At 42.7% G+C, this 21,916-nt stretch overlaps 1 long non-coding RNA gene across 1 annotated transcript in view; it reads left to right on the top strand.

The window, feature by feature from the left end:
* LOC125084078 (uncharacterized) overlaps positions 1–11,433 on the top strand; it is a 59,171-nt gene extending 47,738 nt beyond the window's left edge. The window contains exon 3 of the long non-coding RNA XR_007122462.1: positions 11,233–11,433. This is a non-coding gene — a long non-coding RNA (uncharacterized LOC125084078). The remainder of the gene's footprint in view (positions 1–11,232) is intronic.
* Positions 11,434–21,916: the final 10,483 nt, after the last annotated feature.

The following is a 21,916-nucleotide window of genomic DNA, read 5'->3' as shown; positions in this document are numbered from 1 at the left end:
ACTCAAGCCTTACCCGGGAGTTTCCAGGGAATCAGCCTTTCAAGAGGAGGAGGGGTCTTAAAGCTTACCCAGTTACTTATGTTAATTGTATTGGAAGGGCCTAGAAAAAGCCCAGTTGTCGTTCTGTTGTGAAATATGGTTGTCGTAAAAATTCCCACTTGCTAGTTATTAATTTTTATAGTAGCAGGAGGAGTAGTGATAATTATAAAAGTAGAGGAATTGGTGGAATGTAAGATACGAAGGGTTGAGAATTTCACAGTTAAATAGGCACACTCCAGTTACATGCTTTCGGGAAAAGTCCAGCGCTGTGGTAAGAATATAGACTATGAGTCAGAAAGACCCTGCACTCTCTTACTGGCTGTGTGGCCTTGGGTAAAGTATTTAATAACCTCTCTGAGTTTCCATTTTGGCATCAGGAACACAGAATGAGTTTAAAAGGTGAGGTAGCCAAGGGCCAGGAATGCGGTATGTGCTTAGGGAGTGGTAGCTTCTGTGTTTATTCCTCTTTCCCTAAATTCCCCACCTGTGTACGGAGGTCTACCCTTGAGGTAAGCTTGCAGCAGATGACTATAGGGGAATAGATCTGTGGACCTAACTCCTGCTTTCCCCCGAAGGCCCTGCCTCTTCCGGAAGGTCATGGTCTTCTCTGAAGGAGTCTCAGTATGGTGGAAGTTGGATGCAAAAAGGCTTGAGCTCAGTCTCTGAGCTGTCCATCCTGAGCCAAGTCACTTAAAGGAGAGCCAGGCACACTGTAGATGCTAAATAAATCTTAGCTGAATCAATGGAGGAGAAAATGAAGTACGGTTTTTTACCCCTTTCTACCTGGAATCAATCTATCTTCCTTCCTTCCCTCTTTCCTTCCTTCCTTCTTTCTTTCTTTTCTTTTCCTTCCTTCTTCCTTTCCTTTCTTTTTCTTTCTTTCTTTCTTTCTTTCTTTCTTTCTTTCTTTCTTTCTTCTCATTATTCAAGGCTCCATTTGCATTACTTCCACTGGAGACTTCCCCCCAAACAGGGACAGACCTGTCTCACAGCACTGGTCCCAGACTGTGCACCTCAGTGACACATACATGAGGTTCTCAATGACAGGGCTGTGACTTTGCTTTCCCTGACTGTAGCATGGCTTCAGGAAATCGATTGTCAAAGAAATAAATGAAAACGAAATGGGTAATGAAAAAAAAAAAAGTAAATGAAAAACAATTCCTAAAAACAGCATACCAACATCTCTCCTTCTCCCCTCCCTTCTGGGCTTCCTTCTGTGGTTCCCACAATCCGGTCCTTTCAGAGAATTAGCTGTGTGTGCTTACTTCCTGCTCACCGTGCAGTCTCAGTCACTTACTGCCAATTCTTGTGCTTGTCTTGTCAGGAAGGTGACCCAGAATATTTCCTGAGTAGAAGCAGAAAGCCATTGCCAAGGTGTGTCTCAGAGCTTTGCAGTTTCCAACGCAGATTGACTGATTAGGCCAACATGATTTGGGCTGAGCATTTTCAAGACGTTGGCCCATGAAGGACTTGTCCCTCCACGGATTCAGAGCGTGTTGCTCTCCAACCCCGATAGTTCTTTTCTCATAATTTCCCAATTTCTTTTTTTCGAGGAAGTAGCTACCTTTCGGTCAACAGGAGCCTGCCCCTTCTCTCTTTCTTCCCCCACATGTTAGATCGGTTATCAGACACCACTATTTCTAGTTTGTTAACCGATAGGGATTTGCAGTCTTGTACTTAGGAACTATTTGATTGAGGGTGAGTCTTTTGTATTCTCTGAGTTTCTTCATAACTAAAATGGGAGAGTGGCCGAGACAATCTTCTGCCCACAGGTGTCCTCAGAGTAAGATGTGATCGAGGAGGGAAAGGAGCTTGGGCACCTATAAGACACTGATGCTGCTAGTGGTCACTGCCTCCGTGATCTGACCCCCGAGAGGGACCAACCATCCGAATTCACCCCGGACTACCCTGCTTGAGTGCTGCAAGTGCCACATTCTGGGAAAACACTCGGCTCTGTGAACCCACAACATTCTCCCCCTTATCTCTCTTTCTGCCACCTCTTTCCTGGTTCAGTTCCTTCCTACTGTGCCCATGTGCCTTTCTAAGACCTCTCGGGTCTGTCTCCATCCAACACCGCCCACCTGTCACCATGGGCCTGATTTGTCTGCAGCGCTGTGTAGATGGAGAGAGTGACTCCTGTGCAGTGAAGCCAAGGTCCTGCCCTAAGGGGGAGAGAGGGAAGGAGGGGGACAGCACAGGCATGACCAAAGCTGCCACTTGAGCTGGAAGAATGGGGGATGTTGTCCCCAGCAGCTGGTGAGGAGTCCCAGAGGTGTGCAGTGAGGCTGCCAAGTTCTTGTCTGGACTTCTGGCATGTGGCTGGCTGAAGCCCTCTGACCTCACACTCACGCTCTGCTTCGCATGATCCCCAACCTTGTGGGACATCATAGGAAACGAAGGCTTTGAGGTCATTCTGGTCTGGATTACTGGCAGAGAACGTAGTTGGCAGAGCTCATGGAAAGAGAAAACACGCTGCCCCAGCTGGGAAAGTCAGTCTCCCCTCCCCATAGGACCATGGTCCCGATGGCTGATGGGCAACCTCTGTGCAGGGACACTCTGCTAAGTGGGTGGGGTGAGTAAGGGGACCCCACTGAGTTGCCTGCTGGACGTGATATGGTGCTGCCAGCCCAAGGCAAGAACAGCTTTGCCCCATAGATAGTTGCTACAGGTGCGTGCCTGATGTTACCCATGCCCATGCCCCAGGCCTGACTTGGCGTAGAGGGCAAAAGCAGAAGGCGGGCCTCTTTCTGCCAGTAGGACCCTGCGGCTGTCCTGGGTGGGAGGCCCAGTGTAGTGGGTGGGGAGCAGATGACTGGGCAGCTGAGAGCCGGTGTTGGGGAGCAGGAGGGAGAACCCAGCTGGGCAAGCAGGGAGGCGGTGGGAGAGGAGAGCGTCCATTGATTTGGGGGCTCTCAGTTCCCAGAATGTGCATGGTGGTCCTATCAGGCTTCACTTATGAACTCAAATTCAGAGATAAAATTATTAAAAGATGAATTTTTTCATGAAAATGATAACAAAATGTCATTTACAATGATCATTTCACAAGATGGTGACCCCCGGGGTCTTTCTGAGCAGCAGACCTTCTGTGACTGCACCCTTAAAGCCAGCTGGTTCCAGGTCTAGTTCACCTACCCTGGTGCTTAGAGCAAATCACATCTCCTTTCTGCCCTCAGTCTCTTCACCTGTGCAATGGGCTACCTATACCCACCTCTCACGGCTGCCAGGAGAGATAAATGGGATTTTATATGCTGTGCAGGGCAGAAGCTCCACGTACACTGGTTTCCTTTCTTTTCACACTGGCATACAGTTTAATAAGAATTTCTAGCTGCCTTTGGTCACATTAATCTCACTGAAAAGGCATTTCTTCTTGGGACAAAAACAAGGTCTCACGCAGCTTCAGGATCCTCAGAGCCAGGCACAACAGCACCCAGTAATGACACAGAAATTGGGTTAATGAACGAGCAACTTCTTTTCATGCTTTTTTTTCCTTTTTTTTTCATGCTTTTTTTTAATATAAATCTCTTCCTTCTTTGCATCTTTTCCTTTTTTTTTTAAAAAAAAAAAGCTTACTTAATTTGTAATTTATTATTTTATCTTATCCTGTTATCCTTGAGTTGTAAAAGGAAGTTTAGAAAGCCCTAGCTGAGGGTACTCTAATAGAGTATAAGTTAAAACAGTGCCTACCTTTGAGAATAGAGGAAGCCCTTCAAAATAAGAAAGCAATAGAAAATTGTAAAGAAAATAACTACTTTATTTGACTCTAAAATATAGGAAACTTGACTACATCATTTGTTACATGTAATAATATATGAAAAGAAAGAAGACCAGACAGAGGTTTACCAAAACTACCACAGTATTCATCTCTAGAAATGGGAATTGGAGTTTATTTGCCTTTTTTAATAATTACTGTATTTTCTAAATTTTGTGTAGCTAACATGCATAATAAGTTTATAGTGCATCATTTCCATTATTTTGCCAATACAGAAAGCATCCTCTCAGGCCTAGGATACATGATATTTCTTCCATCTGACAATAATACATTATCTTCCAATCTTTGCTAACTTTATATATGCCATAACCCTACGAGGTGAATATTCTTATAATCCTCAATTTTCAGGTGAAAATGCTAATGTTAAATGATAGTGAAAACCTGACCAGGGTCACATAGCTAGAGATGACAAACCTGGCATTTCAATTTTTCACAGCCAGGGACCTTACCTACTACGTTCTCTTCCAAACTCCTTTAGTGCTTTGTACCTCCTTTAGTATACTCCCCTCCACTGTTTAGTTCTCTGGGTTCTTATCTACCCCTCCTTTTATTTTATTTAATTTTCTTAAAGATTTCATTTATTTATTTGACAGACAGAGATCACAAGTAGGCAGAGAGGCAGGTAGAGAGGGTGGGGGGGTGAAGCAGGCCTCCTGCTGAGCAGAGAGCCCGATGCGGGGCTCGATCCCAGGACCCTGGGATCATGACGCGAGCCAAAGGCAGAGGCTTTAACCCACTGATCCACTCAGGTACCCCTCTACTCCTCCTTTTAGAATGAAAGTGTTGTGTGTTTAGTCAGCTGTGCTTGGGCTCAGAGGCAGGACTCCATAGGAACCCCATGCTGGTGTAAATGAATGCTTGGAAGTGAACGTAGGTGGACTCCCCGCAGTATGCCAAGGAAGAGAGTGGCCAACACCAGCCCTGCTCTTCATTGCAGCCTTCTCCTGGGAAGACTTAGATTTTCTGCCTGCAGGTCTGATTGTGGATGCCTGCTTCTCAAAGCAAAAACAGTTGTATATTTTTAAAAGTTGTTTTTTTTTTTTTAAATACCAAAGTGGCAGATACTGAACTAGAGGCCACGTGCCCAAAACTCAATGCTGTTCTCTTTTGTTTTGACCCGGTCTGCTCCAGGATGAATTAACAAGTGCTTTTAATTCTTTTAAGTTCCAGAAGCACTGTGACAAATCTTAGGTGTTATTGGACCACAACGGAAGAGATTTTTTAAAAAATAAATAATAATTTAGGAGTTTGGGTCGATGGCCTTGAAAAGCCCTTATAGCTTTCAGGAGGTGTTTGTGGAGGCAGAACAAGGGCTTGTCTGAATCTAGAAATTACAGGAGTAAGATTCCAGTACATTCTAACACAGACAATTCTTTTTGTGGCCTTCTGCCAACTGGCAGTAAGCTGTCCTCATTGGATGCACCACGATCTTGGCATCTCTGGCCTAAAAACTGAACATAGTACAAAACAGTGTTCCGTCAAATATGATTTAGGAATTTTAGTGCATTGCGTTTTTTAGGATAAAATGGTTTCTTTCCTCTCTCCCCTCCCTATTTATTTCTCTTTTAAAAGTTTAGAACTGACTCCCAGTGATTCTTTGTAGCCCCCAAAGAAATGTGACTAATCCAGCCGATCGCATTAAAGATAGCTATAGACTTTTAAAGCCTTATTGCAGAGAGAAGCAACACCGAGTAGGAAAATAATGTTTGTCCCTCTTGAGAGAAAATTCGAGATTGCATGTGTTGAGTTGCAGAATATCTCTCTGCAGTCGCGCGGAATGACAGCCACCTACTGCCTGGGCAGACAGTTGGGCACTTGGCCCCAGGTGATTGGACCCGGAGGGATGCCTAACCCAGCCAGACTCTCTGCCCTGAAACTGTGACTAAGAGATTCATTTCAGTCTGGGATATCTGTTTGCATTTGGATAATGAAATAAACTTAGGAGCTTGAGTGAGGCAGAGAAAGGCAGTCAGTGGGAAGGGAAGAATGAAGGAGACACAAGGAGTGAGAGCCTGAGAGAGGCTGTGTCCCAGGTCTTCCCAGCCCATCCCAGGGGGCTGCTTGCTCCCAAAACTGTGACTTTGAATTTAACACAATATTTCCCCCTGCCTGCAAATTCTGTCTCTTTCATGCTGCTTCAGATCAGTTTCCGTCACTTGCAAACCAAAGAACCTTGTGTATATGTCTGTCACCAATCTTACCACTTCGTCTTAAACTGGTCCCTGGGTCACTTTACCCCCTTAAACTGAGACTTTCCAAATTCACAGATCTGTTTCTTCCTATCCTCCACACTTAGCATACGTCTGGCACAGAAAGAAGTTCAGGGACTTCTTCAGTGAATGGATGAGGGCATAGAGATGGTACCCTGTCAGCTTCATCCACTGAGGAGAGCTTCATATTACAACAGTATACATAGTATACATAGGTGCCAGTAATTTTTAGAAGGTAGATTATGTATATATTATATATTATATAATATATTTATATAATTTATATATTATAAAACTTATATATAACATATATGTGATTTATTATATAGCCAACTTTTACACATATTATGTTATAGTTAATATATTACATATTATATATTTTACATATGCACACACATCTATGTATATGTATTTACACATGTATATGTATATACGTACATATGTATATGTATTTATATGTATATGTACTTATATGTATATGTATGTGTGTGTATATATATTATATAGCCAACTTTTATTACACATTATTCTATAATTAATATATTCCATATTATATATTTTACATATGCACACACATATATGTATACATTTATATGTATGTGTATGTATGTATGTGTGTGTATATATATACACACATATAAATGATATATTCCCCAGGATCCTAGGAAACCACTGTGGCAAATAAAAGAAATCATTTTTCAAATGCAAAGTAGATTTTAGAGAGATAAACTCAGTAAATTGAGATGCATATCTAGAGGGACTGATTCTTAAAAGAGAATCGAATAGAGAAATTGGCCTGAGGCTAGATAAAAGAGGAATGACCTTAGGCCTACACTGAGAAGACCTTATTTCCCAGAACTAGCTCCAAGAGGACCCCTGAGTCCTCAGCATTTGTTGTGTGACATTGTGAAGTCCTCCAACACCCAAGGGGGTGCTCTCCTCACAGGGAGAACTCCTTCTGGCTGTTGGTGTGGTTCCCTTGGGAGACGGAGGGTAGTCAGGAGCTGATTACCATGCCCAGGCACACTCATGTGAGTCTGCCAAACTTAATAGCTAAAGAGGCCTTGACATGTTTCCATTTCTGATTCTGCCCTTATAAAATGTGTTGCTAATTAAAATAACTGCCAGCTCAGACTCCTGCAAGGAAACCCATCCACGTGCTCAGAGTCAAGTTGTTTTCTAGCTCTGGTTAAATAAATAAAAACTATAAAACCAGCAGCAGAACCCAGCTATCTGGGACAGCTTAAGGGGGGCCTGGCCTATATGTAAGCAATCAGTCAATGCGTTAATTCAAACCCCCCTGCTCTAGAGAAGAAAAGGGTTAAGTAGCAGATTATGTTCCTTCTACACAGTGCTATAGGCATGTTTGATTTGGCAAGTAGAAAAAGAAGCACAAAAACACATGTCCTGACAAAGTCAAGAATTATCAAATCCAACTCAATACACTTACCAAATTGAATTTGGAGTGTGCGTCTTTCTTCTTCCTTTGAGCCATAGTTTGCGCAATCGCTTAAAAATTCATTTCTACTCATTTCACTCCTTGCTGTATCTCCTTCATTGGCTTTCCATTATATCTTGCCTAAAGTTTAAACTCCTTTATATGGCTAGAAGATCTTTTGTGAGTCACACCTCACTTACCTCCCTTGCTTCTGGTCTTACTGCTCACTCTTTAGCCACACCAAGCTCCTTGCAGTCCCCTGAAAGGGTCACATTCTCTCCTTTCTCTGTGCCCTTGCGTATGCTGTTCCATGAGCCTAGAATGCACCCTTCCCCCACCCCCACCCCCTGCCAATCCCTATTCCTCTGGCCAACTCCTAAACAGTTCTGTAATCTAGGTCAGGAGTCTGCTTATTTAGGAAGTCTCTTCTATTATCTCCACACCCCCTCCACCAAACCTGGAGAGTTATCACCTTTGGGTTTTCCTGGCTCTGTCCTTCTCTACGGCACCTTCCACCTTGTAGTTGACATGAATGAAGAAGGAATGCACTTCTCCATAGCTATATTTAGAGCCCAAATCTCAGGGCACCCTAGACCCTAATGTTGCAGAATCCTGATTGATAAAAGAGGGTTTGCGAAGCTGAAACTGCATGAATGACTGAGGACCAAAACCACTAACCTGTCTTAGAAATGATGTGTGACTAGAACTAGGAAATGATAAATTCACTCACTCACTCACTGGCTCGCTCATTCATTCTCTCAATTATTTTTTTATTAAGCACACTTTGTGCTAGATCTACATGGAATGCGAGGTTTATACATGGTTCCTTATAGCTGGAACTTAACAGCTTAGTTAGAGATATGGAGATATAGATAGATATAGATAGACATACGTACAATTGCATAAATAGTAATTTAATCACAAACTTGATTAGACCTACCAATTAAAAGCAAGACATTAAGTGAGTACTCTAATAGGGAGATCGAGCCCAATTTGCCCAATCAAGCCCAATCAAGAAAGCACCCTTGAGAAAGTGCTGTTCAAGGTGAAAATAGGAGATCTGTGCTATAAAGCAGAGTAGGAGGAAGAGGATTCCAGACGGAAGGAACAGCATATGGAAAGGCTCAGAAGCAGGAGAGCGAGGGACACATTCAAGGAGGAAGGGAAGACAAATTAGAGTTAGAGCTGTGTAACAGGCACGGAGGAAGAGATGAGCCTGGAGAAGTAGATGGGCTGCAGATTAGCAGAGCCTTGTCAAATAAGACAGCACCCTGAGATCTTATCCTAAGTATAAGCAACTGAGAGTGTTTAAGCCTAATTTTAAATCCGACTTTCAGTCTTTAAATTATTTTGGCATCTGTGTGGAGAATGGGTTGGAAAGGGGTAAGAGTGGAAGAGAGTAGACCAGTCGGGAGGCCATTACAATATTTTCTGGAGAGATGGTGGCTTGCCCCAATACAGCTGGGGTAACGATGCAGAAGAGCGCATGGAATCACGAGATCCTGGGGAACTAGCATCAGTGGCCCTCGGGACTGGTCATATGTCAGGGCTGAGGCTGAATGAGTTATCAGCACTGGACACAAATAGCCTCATTCAATGGACAAACGGCTGTTAACTGCCTGTTACGTGGCAGGTAAGCTCACTGAGGATGGTGCCTTACACAGGTCTCTGACTGCCTTCTCTCCAACTTCGTAACACAAATCTGTTTGTAAGAAAGCATTAAAAAGTTTGCTTTACTTCTGATGCCTAATTGACTGTAATACAAGCTTTTAAAAGAAAGTCTCCCGCTAAGCTTTTGCCAGCTCCTATGCTGAGCTGGTCACAGCCCATAGCCCTATTCCCACCCACTGCCATTGAAGACAGTTCTCTTTCCATGAGCGTTTCTTATCGTCGAGCTTCTGTGCCCCATCATATACTTCTGGTTGGCCTCTTAGGGTATTCTGAGACTCCGCCCACCAGCCCCTTCCCCTCGCTGAGCCGCAGGGGCAGGCAACACATTGAATTCCACCTCGTCTCTTACTAACTGCATGCTGTTGGGCACGTTACCAAACTCCCTAACTTTAGAGTTCTCCTCTCTAAATAGGGTCAATTTAATTGATCTTGGTACCACTAATATCTTCTATGGTAAATCAGGAAAAATGTGCTTCCTACTGTGATTTAATGTGAAGGAAAGCAACTCACCTATGACGTATTCTTGCCACAGACTTTTAACTAGAATATAACTAAACCTGCAGATATAACTTCCGGCTTACTGGAAACGCAAAGAATAGACAGCATGAGGAAACAGCACAGTAAGAGAACAAGTCCAGAAGGTGGACATTCCGCGTAACAACTGGCCTGGCACCTTCAATGGGCTCGGGGGAATGGGGAGTGTTCTAGATTTTGAAAAGACTTAAGAGGAGGGAAGTTGTAACTAAGTGCAATGCATGGTCCTTGATTGGTACAAGCTTGAAGGTATGACTGGGAAAGTTTGGAAGGCAATTGGGAAAATTTGCATATGAAAACTGTAGTAGATGATGTTAGAGAGTTACTGTGGTCTTTTTCAGTTGTTAATTTTATTAAGTATTATTATTTGAAGGAAATTGCTCTTACCATTTAGAAATGCACAACAAAGTGTTTAAGGCAGAAATATCCTGGTATCTGTGTTTTAGTTTGGAAACCGTGTGTGTGTGTGTGTGTACACGTATGCATGTGTATACACATATGAACTAAAATGTGATGACATGTTTTTGCCATTTAAATCAAAGTGATGGGCCACCTGGGTGGCTCAGTAGGTTAAGTGTCGTCTGCCTTTTGCTCAGGTCATGGTCCCAGGGTCCTGGGATTGAGCCCTGCATCAGGCTCCCTGCTCAGTGGGGACCCTGCTTTTCCCTCTTCCCTCCCCCTGTTCATGCTTTCTTTCTGTCTCTGTCTGTCAAATAAATAAATAAAATATTTTTAAAAAAATAAAAAAAAATCCAGGTAATATACATAGAGGTGTTTATTATCCTTTTCTCTCTCTACTTTTCTGTATTTAATAATAAAAAGTAAACTAGACAGAAATCATATGTATATCACAATGCTATATGGGTGAGGGATAACATGTCGCCAAAGACCTAATTTGTATTAAATATCATTAAATAAATGAGTATTCTCTTTCAAAACCATTTTCTTCCAGTCAGTGCATCAGAACCTCACTGGAATCTGGAATCTCACTGCATTGAGCAGCCATACATCAGCAGAGCCAGTTCAGGAATCTCTGGAACCCCTTAGAGGGTAATAGGGATGTGAGCTGGCAGCCCGGCATCATGCTTGGTGGGATAAACTTTTATTTTTTTTATTTTTTTTTAATTTATTTGATAGAGAGATCACAAGCAGACAGAGAGGCAGGCAGAGAGAGAGGAGAGAAGCAGGCTCCCCGCTGAGCAGAGAGCCCGATGCGGGGCTCGATCCCAGGACCCTAAGACCATGACCCGAGCTGAAGGCAGAGGCCTCAACCCGCTGAGCCACCCAGGTGCCCCGGGATAAACTTTTTAAAATTTCTGGCCTCTTCACTACCACACACAGAAATACTACAATCCTTTTCCCACTTGAAAATCAGAACTCAAATAACATATTCATGTTTGCGAGTGCAGATTTGTTAAAAAATGGAAAGATCTTTGCCAAGCTGGCCACATGGTCCTTACATACAAGGTGGGATCCCATCCTCAACATCGTTCTAAAACTCACATTTAGAAGAAGTTTTACTAGACTCCCAGTCACAAGCCTGTTTGTCTGACTTCCTCTCTTTCTCCCAGCTCTGCCCTAGACACAAAAGAGGAGTGACATGTGTCCAACACATTGGGGAGTGGGGAAAGCAGCGTTTGGGGGCACAGTCGAGAGGCATCAGCTTGCCATGGAACGTGGATGCACAGTACACAGACATATCCCACTTTGACTTTGCTGCTCTGATAAGTATAGATGTCACCTCCTTTCACCCTCAAAAGTGTCCTGCTTCAATAATATGCTATCAGTCCTCCTAAACATACAGCCTCTTCCTCTCCTGAGTTCTGTGAACTGGCCCTTGATTCATTCCCAGTCAGTCCCTGTCCTGCCAACCCCTCCCCCACAACCGTCTCCCCACTGCAGGAATCTAACCTCATTGGGCTACTCGAAGGTGTACCCATGAACTATGCTCTCTCCCCCACTACAGTTGTGCATTTGCTGACCATTTGCAGAGGATGCTCTCAAATCCTTCTCCATCTTTCCCCGCCAGGCTAATTTCTTCCCTTATCAGAGGCTTCAGTTCAAGGTCATCTGCTCCAGGAAGCTTCTTGGACTCCATAGAGAGGAATTGCATCTTTCTCCTCTGTGTTTTCCCCAGGGCCAGAACAAAGGTGCAAATGAGGTGCCTTGGGCACAAAATTTAAGCAAGCATTCATTCTCTGTGGTGGTACAAATGCTGACTCTGCAAATCCCACAACCTTGACAGTAAGTGATTCCTTCAGGCTGGCCTCACCCTGTCCTGGCCCTGCTTTCAACATCTCCTATATCCCGTCATCATGATCACACTGTAGAATGTATTCATTGCTCTGTCTTCCTGGTGGAATGGGAGTGCCTTTCGCTGAGGGGCTGTGTCTTACTCATTCCTATGATCTCAGTCCCTAGCACTGGGCCCGGCACACTGAAAGTGTTTTTTTGTTGTTTTTATTTTATTTTATTTTATTTTATTTTATTTTATTTTATTTTATTTTATTTATTTATTTGACAGAGAGAGATCACAAGTACGCAGAGAGGCAGGTAGAGAGAGAGGAGGAAGTAGGCTCCCTGTTGAGCAGGGAGCCTGATACGGGGCTCGATCCCAGGACCCTGAGATCATGATCTGAGCTGAAGGCAGAGGCTTTAACCCACTGAGCCACCCAGGCGCCCCAGAAAGTGTTTCTAAATGACGACTGAAATAGAATGATGGGTAAGTCAGATGTTGGAAATGCACATAGAATTAGAGATTATCAAACTATCAGGGACCAAGCGGCCTCTGCTAGGGAGCTAGAAGAAGATTCAGAGATGGAAATGCGGGATAGAGTATAAAATTTGTCATTTGAAATATTTGTTGCAACCAGATATTGGCAAGCTGCTTAATAATATTATCTGCCTTCTAGGGAAGCCTGAAGCAAGTTTCTTTGGCACAAGGTCTAAAACATGAGCAAAGCTTTGAGTAGGGTGCAGTTAGATGGTCCACTAAATCCACGTTTCCTCCATATTGGGAATCTCCCTTAATCCCCTCTGTCCTTGGCACTATTTACATGATGTGTCCCCAGGGTCAGTTCAGAGGAATGGCATGGGTTGGACTTTAGGAAGCCTCTTTCACAAGCCCATCACTGTGCTACGCCCTCCACAAAGACTGTAGCATTTGATCGCCACAACAATCAGTGAAACAAGAGTTCACGTCCCTGGTCTATGGGAGGGAAAAGCCAGCCAGAGCTGTTGGGTTAACTTGCCTGAAGCCACACAAGCTAGAAAATGGATGAAAAAAATACCTCCAATGTTCAGGGCAATTAAAACTTCATCGTGCTTATTGTAGCCCTATTCCCTACCCCACAGAAAAGTGGTCACCGACTAAAAATATAAATAGATTAATGAAGTGCTTGTATTTTTTCATGTAAATGTTTGAGTGCCTACCACGTACTTTACTGGGGGTGTGAAGTCCTTGCAAGAAGACTTTGTTAGGTTGGAGGGAGGGGAAGAGAAGGAAGACAGATACTGAAAGATCCACACATAGATTTAGAAGAGCAAACATATTCTCCTATAAAATATTCTTCAGGAGAGTAGGCATCAAATTCAAAGTGCCATGATTACAAAATGCCAAACGCTGCAAGACCAAAGAACTCCAGACACCAAAATGTCCCCTCAAACTTTCCCAAAGACAAACACCAACTGGGCATCATGCCTGTAACTACCCATAATGTAGGTCTCTGGGTGTGGGTTAAGGCAGAGAAAGAGACGTTTGTGCAGTAAGTTCTAGGAAAAGAAGTGCAATTGTTTTTTAGTGTGTGGGGGGCTTTTTTTGGTTTTTTTTGTGTGTGTGTGTGTGTGTTGTTTTTTTTTTTTTTTTTTTTGGTTGGGGAAGGAGCACACTTTGAGGGAAAAGGAGCTAAAATCTCAACTTCATTTTCACAGTGTAAACAGAGCCTGAGCCTTCATCTAGCAGACCCACTGAGGCGTGACTTCAAGCCCCCCATCTGGCCTGTTTGATTTATGTGTTTCCTGGACACACTACTGTTGTGTAGGAGCCTGTGAAAACTTCAAAAAGGTCATTAAGGCTGAAACGTTTCTCAGTTCATTTTCAAATTACTCAGTCATCATTTCTGAAAGCCAGTGACAGGAGAGCTCAAGTGATTTCAGTCAAGTTTTCCCAACTGAAGCTCCACTTTCTATGACAGAGTTACAAATACTTTTTTAGTTCCATTTTGCATACATTCTAGAGAACTTCTTGGCAGGATCTGTCAGATGTGTTTTCATATTTTTTGGATTTCATCTTTGTAGCATGGCCTCATGAAAAAAACATCACATTCCAAGTGTGACTGGGAAGCTTCATTCACCACAGAGTTTGCCAATAACATGTGGGGAGTCTACTGTCCCTCCAGCAGCTCATCATGTCCAAACAAAATGTGTTCCCTTCAATTCAATCAGTCGATTCATTTCTATAAGATACAAGTTGGTGCTATTTGCTAGATACCCAAAGGCCAATTTAAGAAAATAAACTATGGTGGAATTAAATATATAATAGTTTTTTTAACTCAATATGTATCATTAGAATCTTATCAGGAAACTAATGGCACACTCAAAAAGGCTTGGCTGAATATAATGTTGTGAAGAGAGTATTTACAAGGCATGGGTACCATTAAGGGAATCCACAAGGAAAGGTGAGGCACCCAGGAGTTGTCAGCATTAGGAAGCTCTTACTGCCCCAGGTAGAAGGGGCAACAGGTAGGACTTGGACTCTAGGGAACCCTAGAAGGGGGGTGGCCCCACAGGCCCCATGGCTCAAGGAATGCAGCATGGATCAGTAAAGCAAGACTGGGTGGAAATAGGAAAATGAAGGTCCCTACTGCTCTCTTTTTGGACCCTCCAGTCTCCTGCTAGTGCTGCCTATTTGCCAAGCCCAACCAGATGCCACAGGGTAAGGAGACTGGGAATACTCATCATTGAGGTCAGCCTGCTGGGGTTCCATGATGGGCAGAGAATAGCAGAGACTTGTCTTGGGATAGCCTGTACCAATTATATTTCAGATTTTACTCTGAGAGATGGGGTGGCATAACTTAATGAACAGAGGTTTTGGTGTAAGAAAGATCTAGACTCAAATTCCACCCACTAATGGTCATATCTTGGGGTCTTTTCTGGAGAAGAACTGTTGGACAGCTTCAGGAGAGTTCTAACTTACTCCCTCTGTGTTGCAGTTTCTTCACCCAGCAAAATGGAAATAATAGCTACCGACTTCCCTACCTGACTGAGTTATTGTGAATATTCAAGAGGTTGCCCAAGGAAAAGAGCTTGACATAATGTTTGACACATGGAACGTGTTTGGTATTTGTTGGTTTCCTCCAATTAGCCCTGCATTAGTTAGCCCTTATATGGTGAGATACCTGCCCTGTGGAGGTGGGGGAACCAGTCTGACCACTTAGGCTGGGAGTCCCCTGTTGACTCACAGCTGGAATGGTGGGTGGGACTGTGTTGCTCCTAAAAATTTGTTCACTGGGGTCCCCTTGTCAGCAAAGACGCATCCGTTTCCCCGGTGTCACTTTTTGAAGAAAACCTGTTGGGATAGGTTCAGGAAAACTCCAATTTTCTCTCTCTCCAGGGACACTGGTTCTCAGGGAACTGGGCCCTGCTTTGCTCTATGAGCCTTTGCCGTTTCTTTAGCAAGTTTCATTCCACATTCAGAGGCTGATGCTCAAAAAGCTTGTCCTTCCCCCCCTGGTGTGCATTAGTTGGTGACAAGGCATTGGCTGCTTTTGCAAGAACTCAGTCAACTCTATTCCTGTTGGCAGGGCCATTTCCTTCCTACTTGATGTCATTAGGGAGAGTTTTGTTTGTTTTTTGCTTTTTTTAAAATTCAGTTAGCCAACATATAGTACATAATTAGTGTTTGGTGTAGTGTTCAAGGTTTTTGTTTGCTGTTGTTTGCTAGTTTGGGAACAGGTGGGGATGTTTGGTTCATTGTGAATTTTCACTGGACCCTTGGAAAGCTTCCTGGTGATTGAAACATACAAGGCCACAGTAGTGTTTCATTTACTATTATTGGCTCAAACTAGGATTTACGCGCTGTGCACAATTCCTAATTCTCATAATCCCCATTGGAAGGGAGTGTCTGTCTCCTTTTCAGTCGAGGAAACTGAGGCTCAGATAGTGGGATGCCATGTCCAGCTTCTAAGAGGTAGAGCTAGAGACCACAGCTCTGTCCGAATCAAAGCACTGTTTATCTTTCAGAGGGTTACAAAGAGTCAATGGCAATTGTTTCATCCAGCTGTGGCCATTTAAAAATAAAAATCGCAAGGCTATGAGTTCCCTCATGATGAGGCATAAGTCTTATTCATCTCTCTCTCCTTGCTGCTGACCACTGTCCTTGCCATAAACTAGGTGCCAGATTAATGTTTGTTGAATGAAAAAATGATTGACTGAATGAATCTTTGATACAAAGATACTTTTGTCTCTGTGTAGCATTTTCTAATGCATATTTATATTTCATTTGACAGTATTTGCAAATTGCATAATATTCCCCTTCAGTATAACTTGCAGTGTGGAAATGCTTCCATATGCTGGATATTTCCCCTCATTTGATTGAGGAAGAAAAAAAGGCTAAGAAAAACATCACGTAGTGGCTAAGCATCCATATAAACATGGGTTCTAGAACACAGTGTTCATGAATGGTGTATTTTGGAAGGGTGATTTTACAAAAAGATTGAAGTAGACGTTCAATTTGGATTGATAAGGTTTATAAAATGTTCTTGTGCTGCTAACCATACCTTTATATTAATTCACTATGTTGTAGGAGATAGAGAGCAGGGGAGAGGTGCGTGGGTCCTGGGGCAACTGACTATATTTAAGTCCAGGCTCCACTCATTAATCGCTGTATGACTTGGGCAGCTTAATAAATCTATCTGTGTCTTAAATCTACCTGTGTCTCCTTTGCAAAATGGGGATAAGGATATAGTCTCCTTCATGAGATGGTTGAGAAGGTTAAATGAGTTAATACAGGGGGGATTTTTAAATCTGTGCCTGATAAATGGCAAGGGCTTAGTAAGTATTATTAATAGCCCCAATGCCATGGAGTGTAGTTCAGAAAAGTCCCATCTTTTTCATCTCCATCCCCATTATTTCTGCCCTTTTTTCAGGAGGTCATCAAGTTTTGTCTGACTACTTTACTCTCCACTTCACTCTTCATATGGTCAGTGAAGTCAATCTTTGAAGACTCCCATTAAACCAGGCCCCTTCCCTTCTTCGAGTGATGCCATTATTCCTAATCAACTTCAGGACTAAGTACAACCCCCTAGCCTTACATTCAAGGTCCTTCATTAATTCACTCCTTTTTCCTCTTCTGGCCTCATCTCTTGTCACTCCCACATACATGCTATACTACAAATGCCGACAAATGCCCAAAGTGGAGAAGTGACACCGGCTTGTTGGGTGAGTGATACTTGCGTAAGAAGAGTAAGTGGCTAATTTTGCTGATGGATCATGAAAGGCTTCAAGGAAGAGATATTTAAGTTGTAGCTTGAAGACTAAGTTGACATTGGCCAAGCAAGGGAGGGCAGAATGTCATTAGGTGGATCACCTGGATTAAGGGAAGGACTTGGGTACTAAAACAGAAAAACAAGGTATATTCACAGAATGAAAACTTGTCTAATGCTGAGAGGAATGAACTAGGTGATGCTTCAGTGTGGAGTCGGGGGGGAGGGGAGCATGAAAAAGAGTCCTTCAGTCTGGCACGAATGCCTGGATGGAATGGTGCGTTGTTAATGGAGATGAGAAATACACAGGAGAAGAAATGTGTGTGGGGTGTGTGTGTGTTTTCAATTGGAAATAATAGATATCTGTTTTGTACACATGTATACAAAAGCCACCTGAGAATAATTAACACTAAGCTCCTGATCTTGTCCCCAATCCCACCTCCAGGCCTGTTTCCTGGCAAATTTCCCCTTAGCAAATGGCAACTCTGTTAGAGTCCTCCATGGTTTCTCTTTCTTAAATCCTATTTCTGATCCTTCAACAAATGCAATTTGCTTTTTCTTTAAAATGTATCCAGCCTTTGATCATTTCTTCCCATCTTCATGGCTACCATTCTTAGCAAAGCCACGGTCATCTTCTATGGGATTACTGAAGTAGTCCCCTAAATTGCCACCGTGCTTTCCACCTTGACGTCCTTCAGACTGTTCCCAACACAGCTGCCAGAGTGGTCTTCTTAAGAACTCAGGTCATGACTCCATTGTTCAAAGCTTCCATATTCTTCCCATCTTGCTCAGAGCAAAATCTCAAAGGATTTACAGTGGCGATTTGCAAGACCCAAGCCTCACAGCCCTTGGTCCTATTTCTGCTTAGACTCCCCCTTCTACTCTAGCCCTCTCGGGCATTTCTCTGCCACACTGGACTCATTAGTGTTCCTCAGACATGTCCGTCATGCTTCTGCCTGTGAGAATTTCCGGTGACTATTCCCCTGCCTGAATGGCCTTTCCTCAGATGCCCAGCTAATCAACTCCCTCACTTCCTGAGGTCTTCACTCTAATATCATCTACTCAGTGATGCCTCCTCCAATTGCCTTACTCAAACTGGTGGTTCCGTCTTACCTCTGATTTCCCAGTGCACTCCCATCTTTTCTACATTTTTTTCTTTAGCCCATAATCCCCATCTATCTTTATTTTACAATTAGATTTTATTTGTCTTCCCTCACCCTCTTGCATCCTAATACACATATCATGAGGGCAGTGATTCCTGTATTGTTGCCCTTTTCTGTTCCCTATACCTGAAGCAGTGCCTGACTACAAGTTGCTCAATAGTTATTTGCTGAATGAAAGACAGACTCCAAGTGGGGACATAGCAGTTGCTGCAAGGATCTGGGACTCAGGAGGCAGATGTGGGGTAAAGATAGATTTGGGAATCCTTAGCAATGGATCACAGATGTGTGGGAGTAGCTAAGACAGACCAAGGAAAAGATGTTTTGTGAGATTTGGAAAAAAGACCAACATAAAACTTGGGGAAAATGTAGTAATGAAAGATTATGCAGATGAGGTGGCAGAGTTGAGAGCAATGGCTCTGGGATTATGACTTGAGTTAAAATCTTTGCTCCACCATTTACCAGCTTTATGACCATGGAGAAGTAACTGGATGATTCATGGCCTCCATATTCTCAAGGGTAATTGAAAAAAAGATCTCCATGTCAGAGGGCTGTTAAGAGAATTAACCAGTAAAATGCACAGATCAGTTAGCAGCCCGTAACTAAGAGTATAGATGATGGTGGTGACTGATGCTAGCATCACTATTATCATTAAAATCCAGGAAGGAGGGGCGCCTGGGTGGCTCAGTCGGTTAAGTGTCTGTCTTCAGCTCGGGTCATGGTCCCAGGGTCCTGAATCGAGCCCTGCATTAGACTCCCTGCTCAGCGAGGAGCCTGCTTCTCCCTCTCCCTCTGCCCCTTCCCACCCCCTGCTTGTGCTCTCTTTGTCTCTCAAATAAATAAATAAAATATTTTTTTAAAAAATTCAAGAAGAAATCTTGAAAAATAAAAAAAGTAGGGGAGTTGTTATGGAAGAAAAGTGGGGAGAGGTCTTCAAGAAAGAGAAATAACTCTGTAGACGTTGCCCTGAGGTCAGGGCTAACTATCCTAAGGAGTATGTAAGGCCTCAGGGGAGAGCAATTTGAGAACATAGTTTCAATTGCATCAAAAAGTCATAATCCCATATTTTAAAATGAGCGATTGTTTTGTGGAAAATAACAATAATTGTCCTAGAAAAAAAAATCAAATAAAAACAAAATAAAACAACACTGGGCCCTCAATTGTATCCAGCTGAGAAATGTAGGAACATGGTGACCCAAAAATTTCCTTCTCTCTGGTCTTTGGGAGATTTACTTGCTCACCAGTCAGAACTAGTTTGCTGGTTTTATGAGGTTAAGCTATTGTGCAATACTATTCAGCTGGCTCTGTGGGTGTTTATTTACAGATGGCTGCCATCTTGATTTATTGTCTGTCAAATTATAATTATTAACGATGGAGTTAATTGTCATTTCAACCACCTGGTAATTACCCACTGTGCTTTCATGTGGTGACAAATCTGTCCTTTAGATCAAAATTGGTAGGTTCGTAAGACATTTCACTTCCCAAGTTCATCTCCATTCATGGATTGTTCAAAATAAATGATTAGGGAAAATTATTGATTCTTTTTGATGTAATTTGTGGGCCTTCAGGTAAAAGAATTGCCAATTGTTGTAAACTTTTTTGAGTAGTAGGGCTGGTATAACAAGAATCCAGTGATGTGAGTTATAATAATTGAAATTAAAATAACAAGGCATGCTCTTTCAAAGACTGATGTAATAAAAAATTTAACAATGCACTCAGTATATTCTATGGTGCATCACCTAGAATGATGGTTTATAACCCTCATTATTTGTTTGCCCCATTGTTTACTAAAGCCACTTTGTCCTTATGGCCTTCTGAACTTTTAGGATAGAATTTAGCACAGTGAGTTTACCTTAGTCTTATAAGGCCTCAATCACCTTGATTCAGAGTTATGAATGGGATTGTCTGCTTGGTCACTCTTGAAGGAGACACCTGGTAGAACCAATGGGATTAAAGAGGAGGGCATCTAGACATATCATAGGAGCCACACCCCTTCTCCCATTTTTGGTGTCTGGAACCTTTGTGTACTTTCCCTTTTTCAGTTTTTCCCAGTGGTTGCATTTTCACGAAGGCACACATAATTTGCTACATTAGTCAGCAGAGGATTAAGTGGAAGCTTTCCCACCAAAGCAGAGATTTGGAACATCACAGTGGCCTCAACATCTCTTTCCTCTCCGGAAACCCATCAAGCAAGCATTCTGTGTCCAGCTTCCTCTAGCTTTTAGACTAGGGACATAGTGGGAAGAAGGCTATGTTCCTGGTTTCTCAGGATTTCCTTGCGGAGTCACCTCCTAATGGACAGTTGCCATATCATAGTCCTTGTTAGCCATGAGGTCTCACCTTGGCACTTGTTCTGCAGTGAGACTCAGGCAAGGCTGAGTTCTGCTAATACAACTTCCAAGTCAGAGAGCTGGGCATCCAATGGATCCAGAGAAAACTTACGAGCAATATCTGCTTTCTTTCACTCAAAAGACTGAATCAGTTTGTTAAGAAAGGAAAATTCAGGGGCTAGCGATAGGTGTCTAGGACCTCCCTCTGGTTTGTTACCAGGCTTGAGCATTTCCTGATCCCGCCTAAGAAATGCTGACCTGCTGGATAGGATTTCCACTTCCTGAGCAATTATCTGTGGTCAAGTGCCCTGACTTAGTTTCCCCTGCTCTCCCTTCTTCCTTTCTACTCTATAAGACCATAGCAAAGACCTCTTCTTCCCTATAAGATCTTTTTTCTTCCCCCCCCTTACCTATAAGATCTTAACTTTAATGCCTTCAGCTTACCCTTTGTATTGATGCCTGAGAGAGTCCTCAGATTCTTTTTGGTGCCTCTTCTTAGAGTCTGAAATGTTCACCATGACATTCAGAGGCCTTTATCATTTGTCCTTTACCTATACCTCCATTCTAATGTCCCCTCTGTTGGATGACAGTTCAAGGCCTTTGTGTTGAAAGATCCAACTGGCTTCCATGTCCTTTCCTTTTCCAGGTCATTCATCTGGAGCATTCCTAATTATTCTTCAAAACTTACAGTCAGCAGTCACCTCCTGAGTGGAATCTTCTATGATCACCCCTACTCCCTTCACAATTCTTTCTCTCTTTGCATTATTTTTGTAACTTACACTACTTTCTACTATTGCTATGTCACATCATATTAATTTTCCCCCTTACCCGTCCATTTCCCTTGTGGGATCCTCAAGAGCAGGATCTAAGATGGAAATAGGTCTGTCATTATACACCAGGAATTAAGTTATAGTTGAATAAATTTTTGTTCAATGATTTGTACATCTCCCATTCCCTAGGACAGTGCTGAGTATTCAGTAGATGCTAAACACATAGTTGCTGATGGATCCTTATTAAACATAGCTAAAATCTTGACTATTATTCTTGGTACCAATGTTAGTATAGTAGATAAGTGTCTTTATGGAAAAATAAGAATTAGCTCCATGGAGAAGAAGCTGACCCTTTATCCAAGACATACAGGACAGCTGCTGATTGGAATAAAAGTTAATCATATCCAAATGGAAAGTAAAGAACTCTTTGGTTTTGGTTAAGGGAAAATATTTTTTACTAAATAGTAAGGAAGTGGAATCTGAATTTCTGTTTTTATGGCCCATGTATATTTTT

This window comes from Lutra lutra, chromosome 13 (genome assembly GCF_902655055.1).
Source record: "Lutra lutra chromosome 13, mLutLut1.2, whole genome shotgun sequence".
In the NCBI taxonomy this organism is placed as follows: Eukaryota; Metazoa; Chordata; class Mammalia; order Carnivora; family Mustelidae; genus Lutra; species Lutra lutra.
This window is presented reverse-complemented; position numbering and strand designations above follow the sequence as displayed.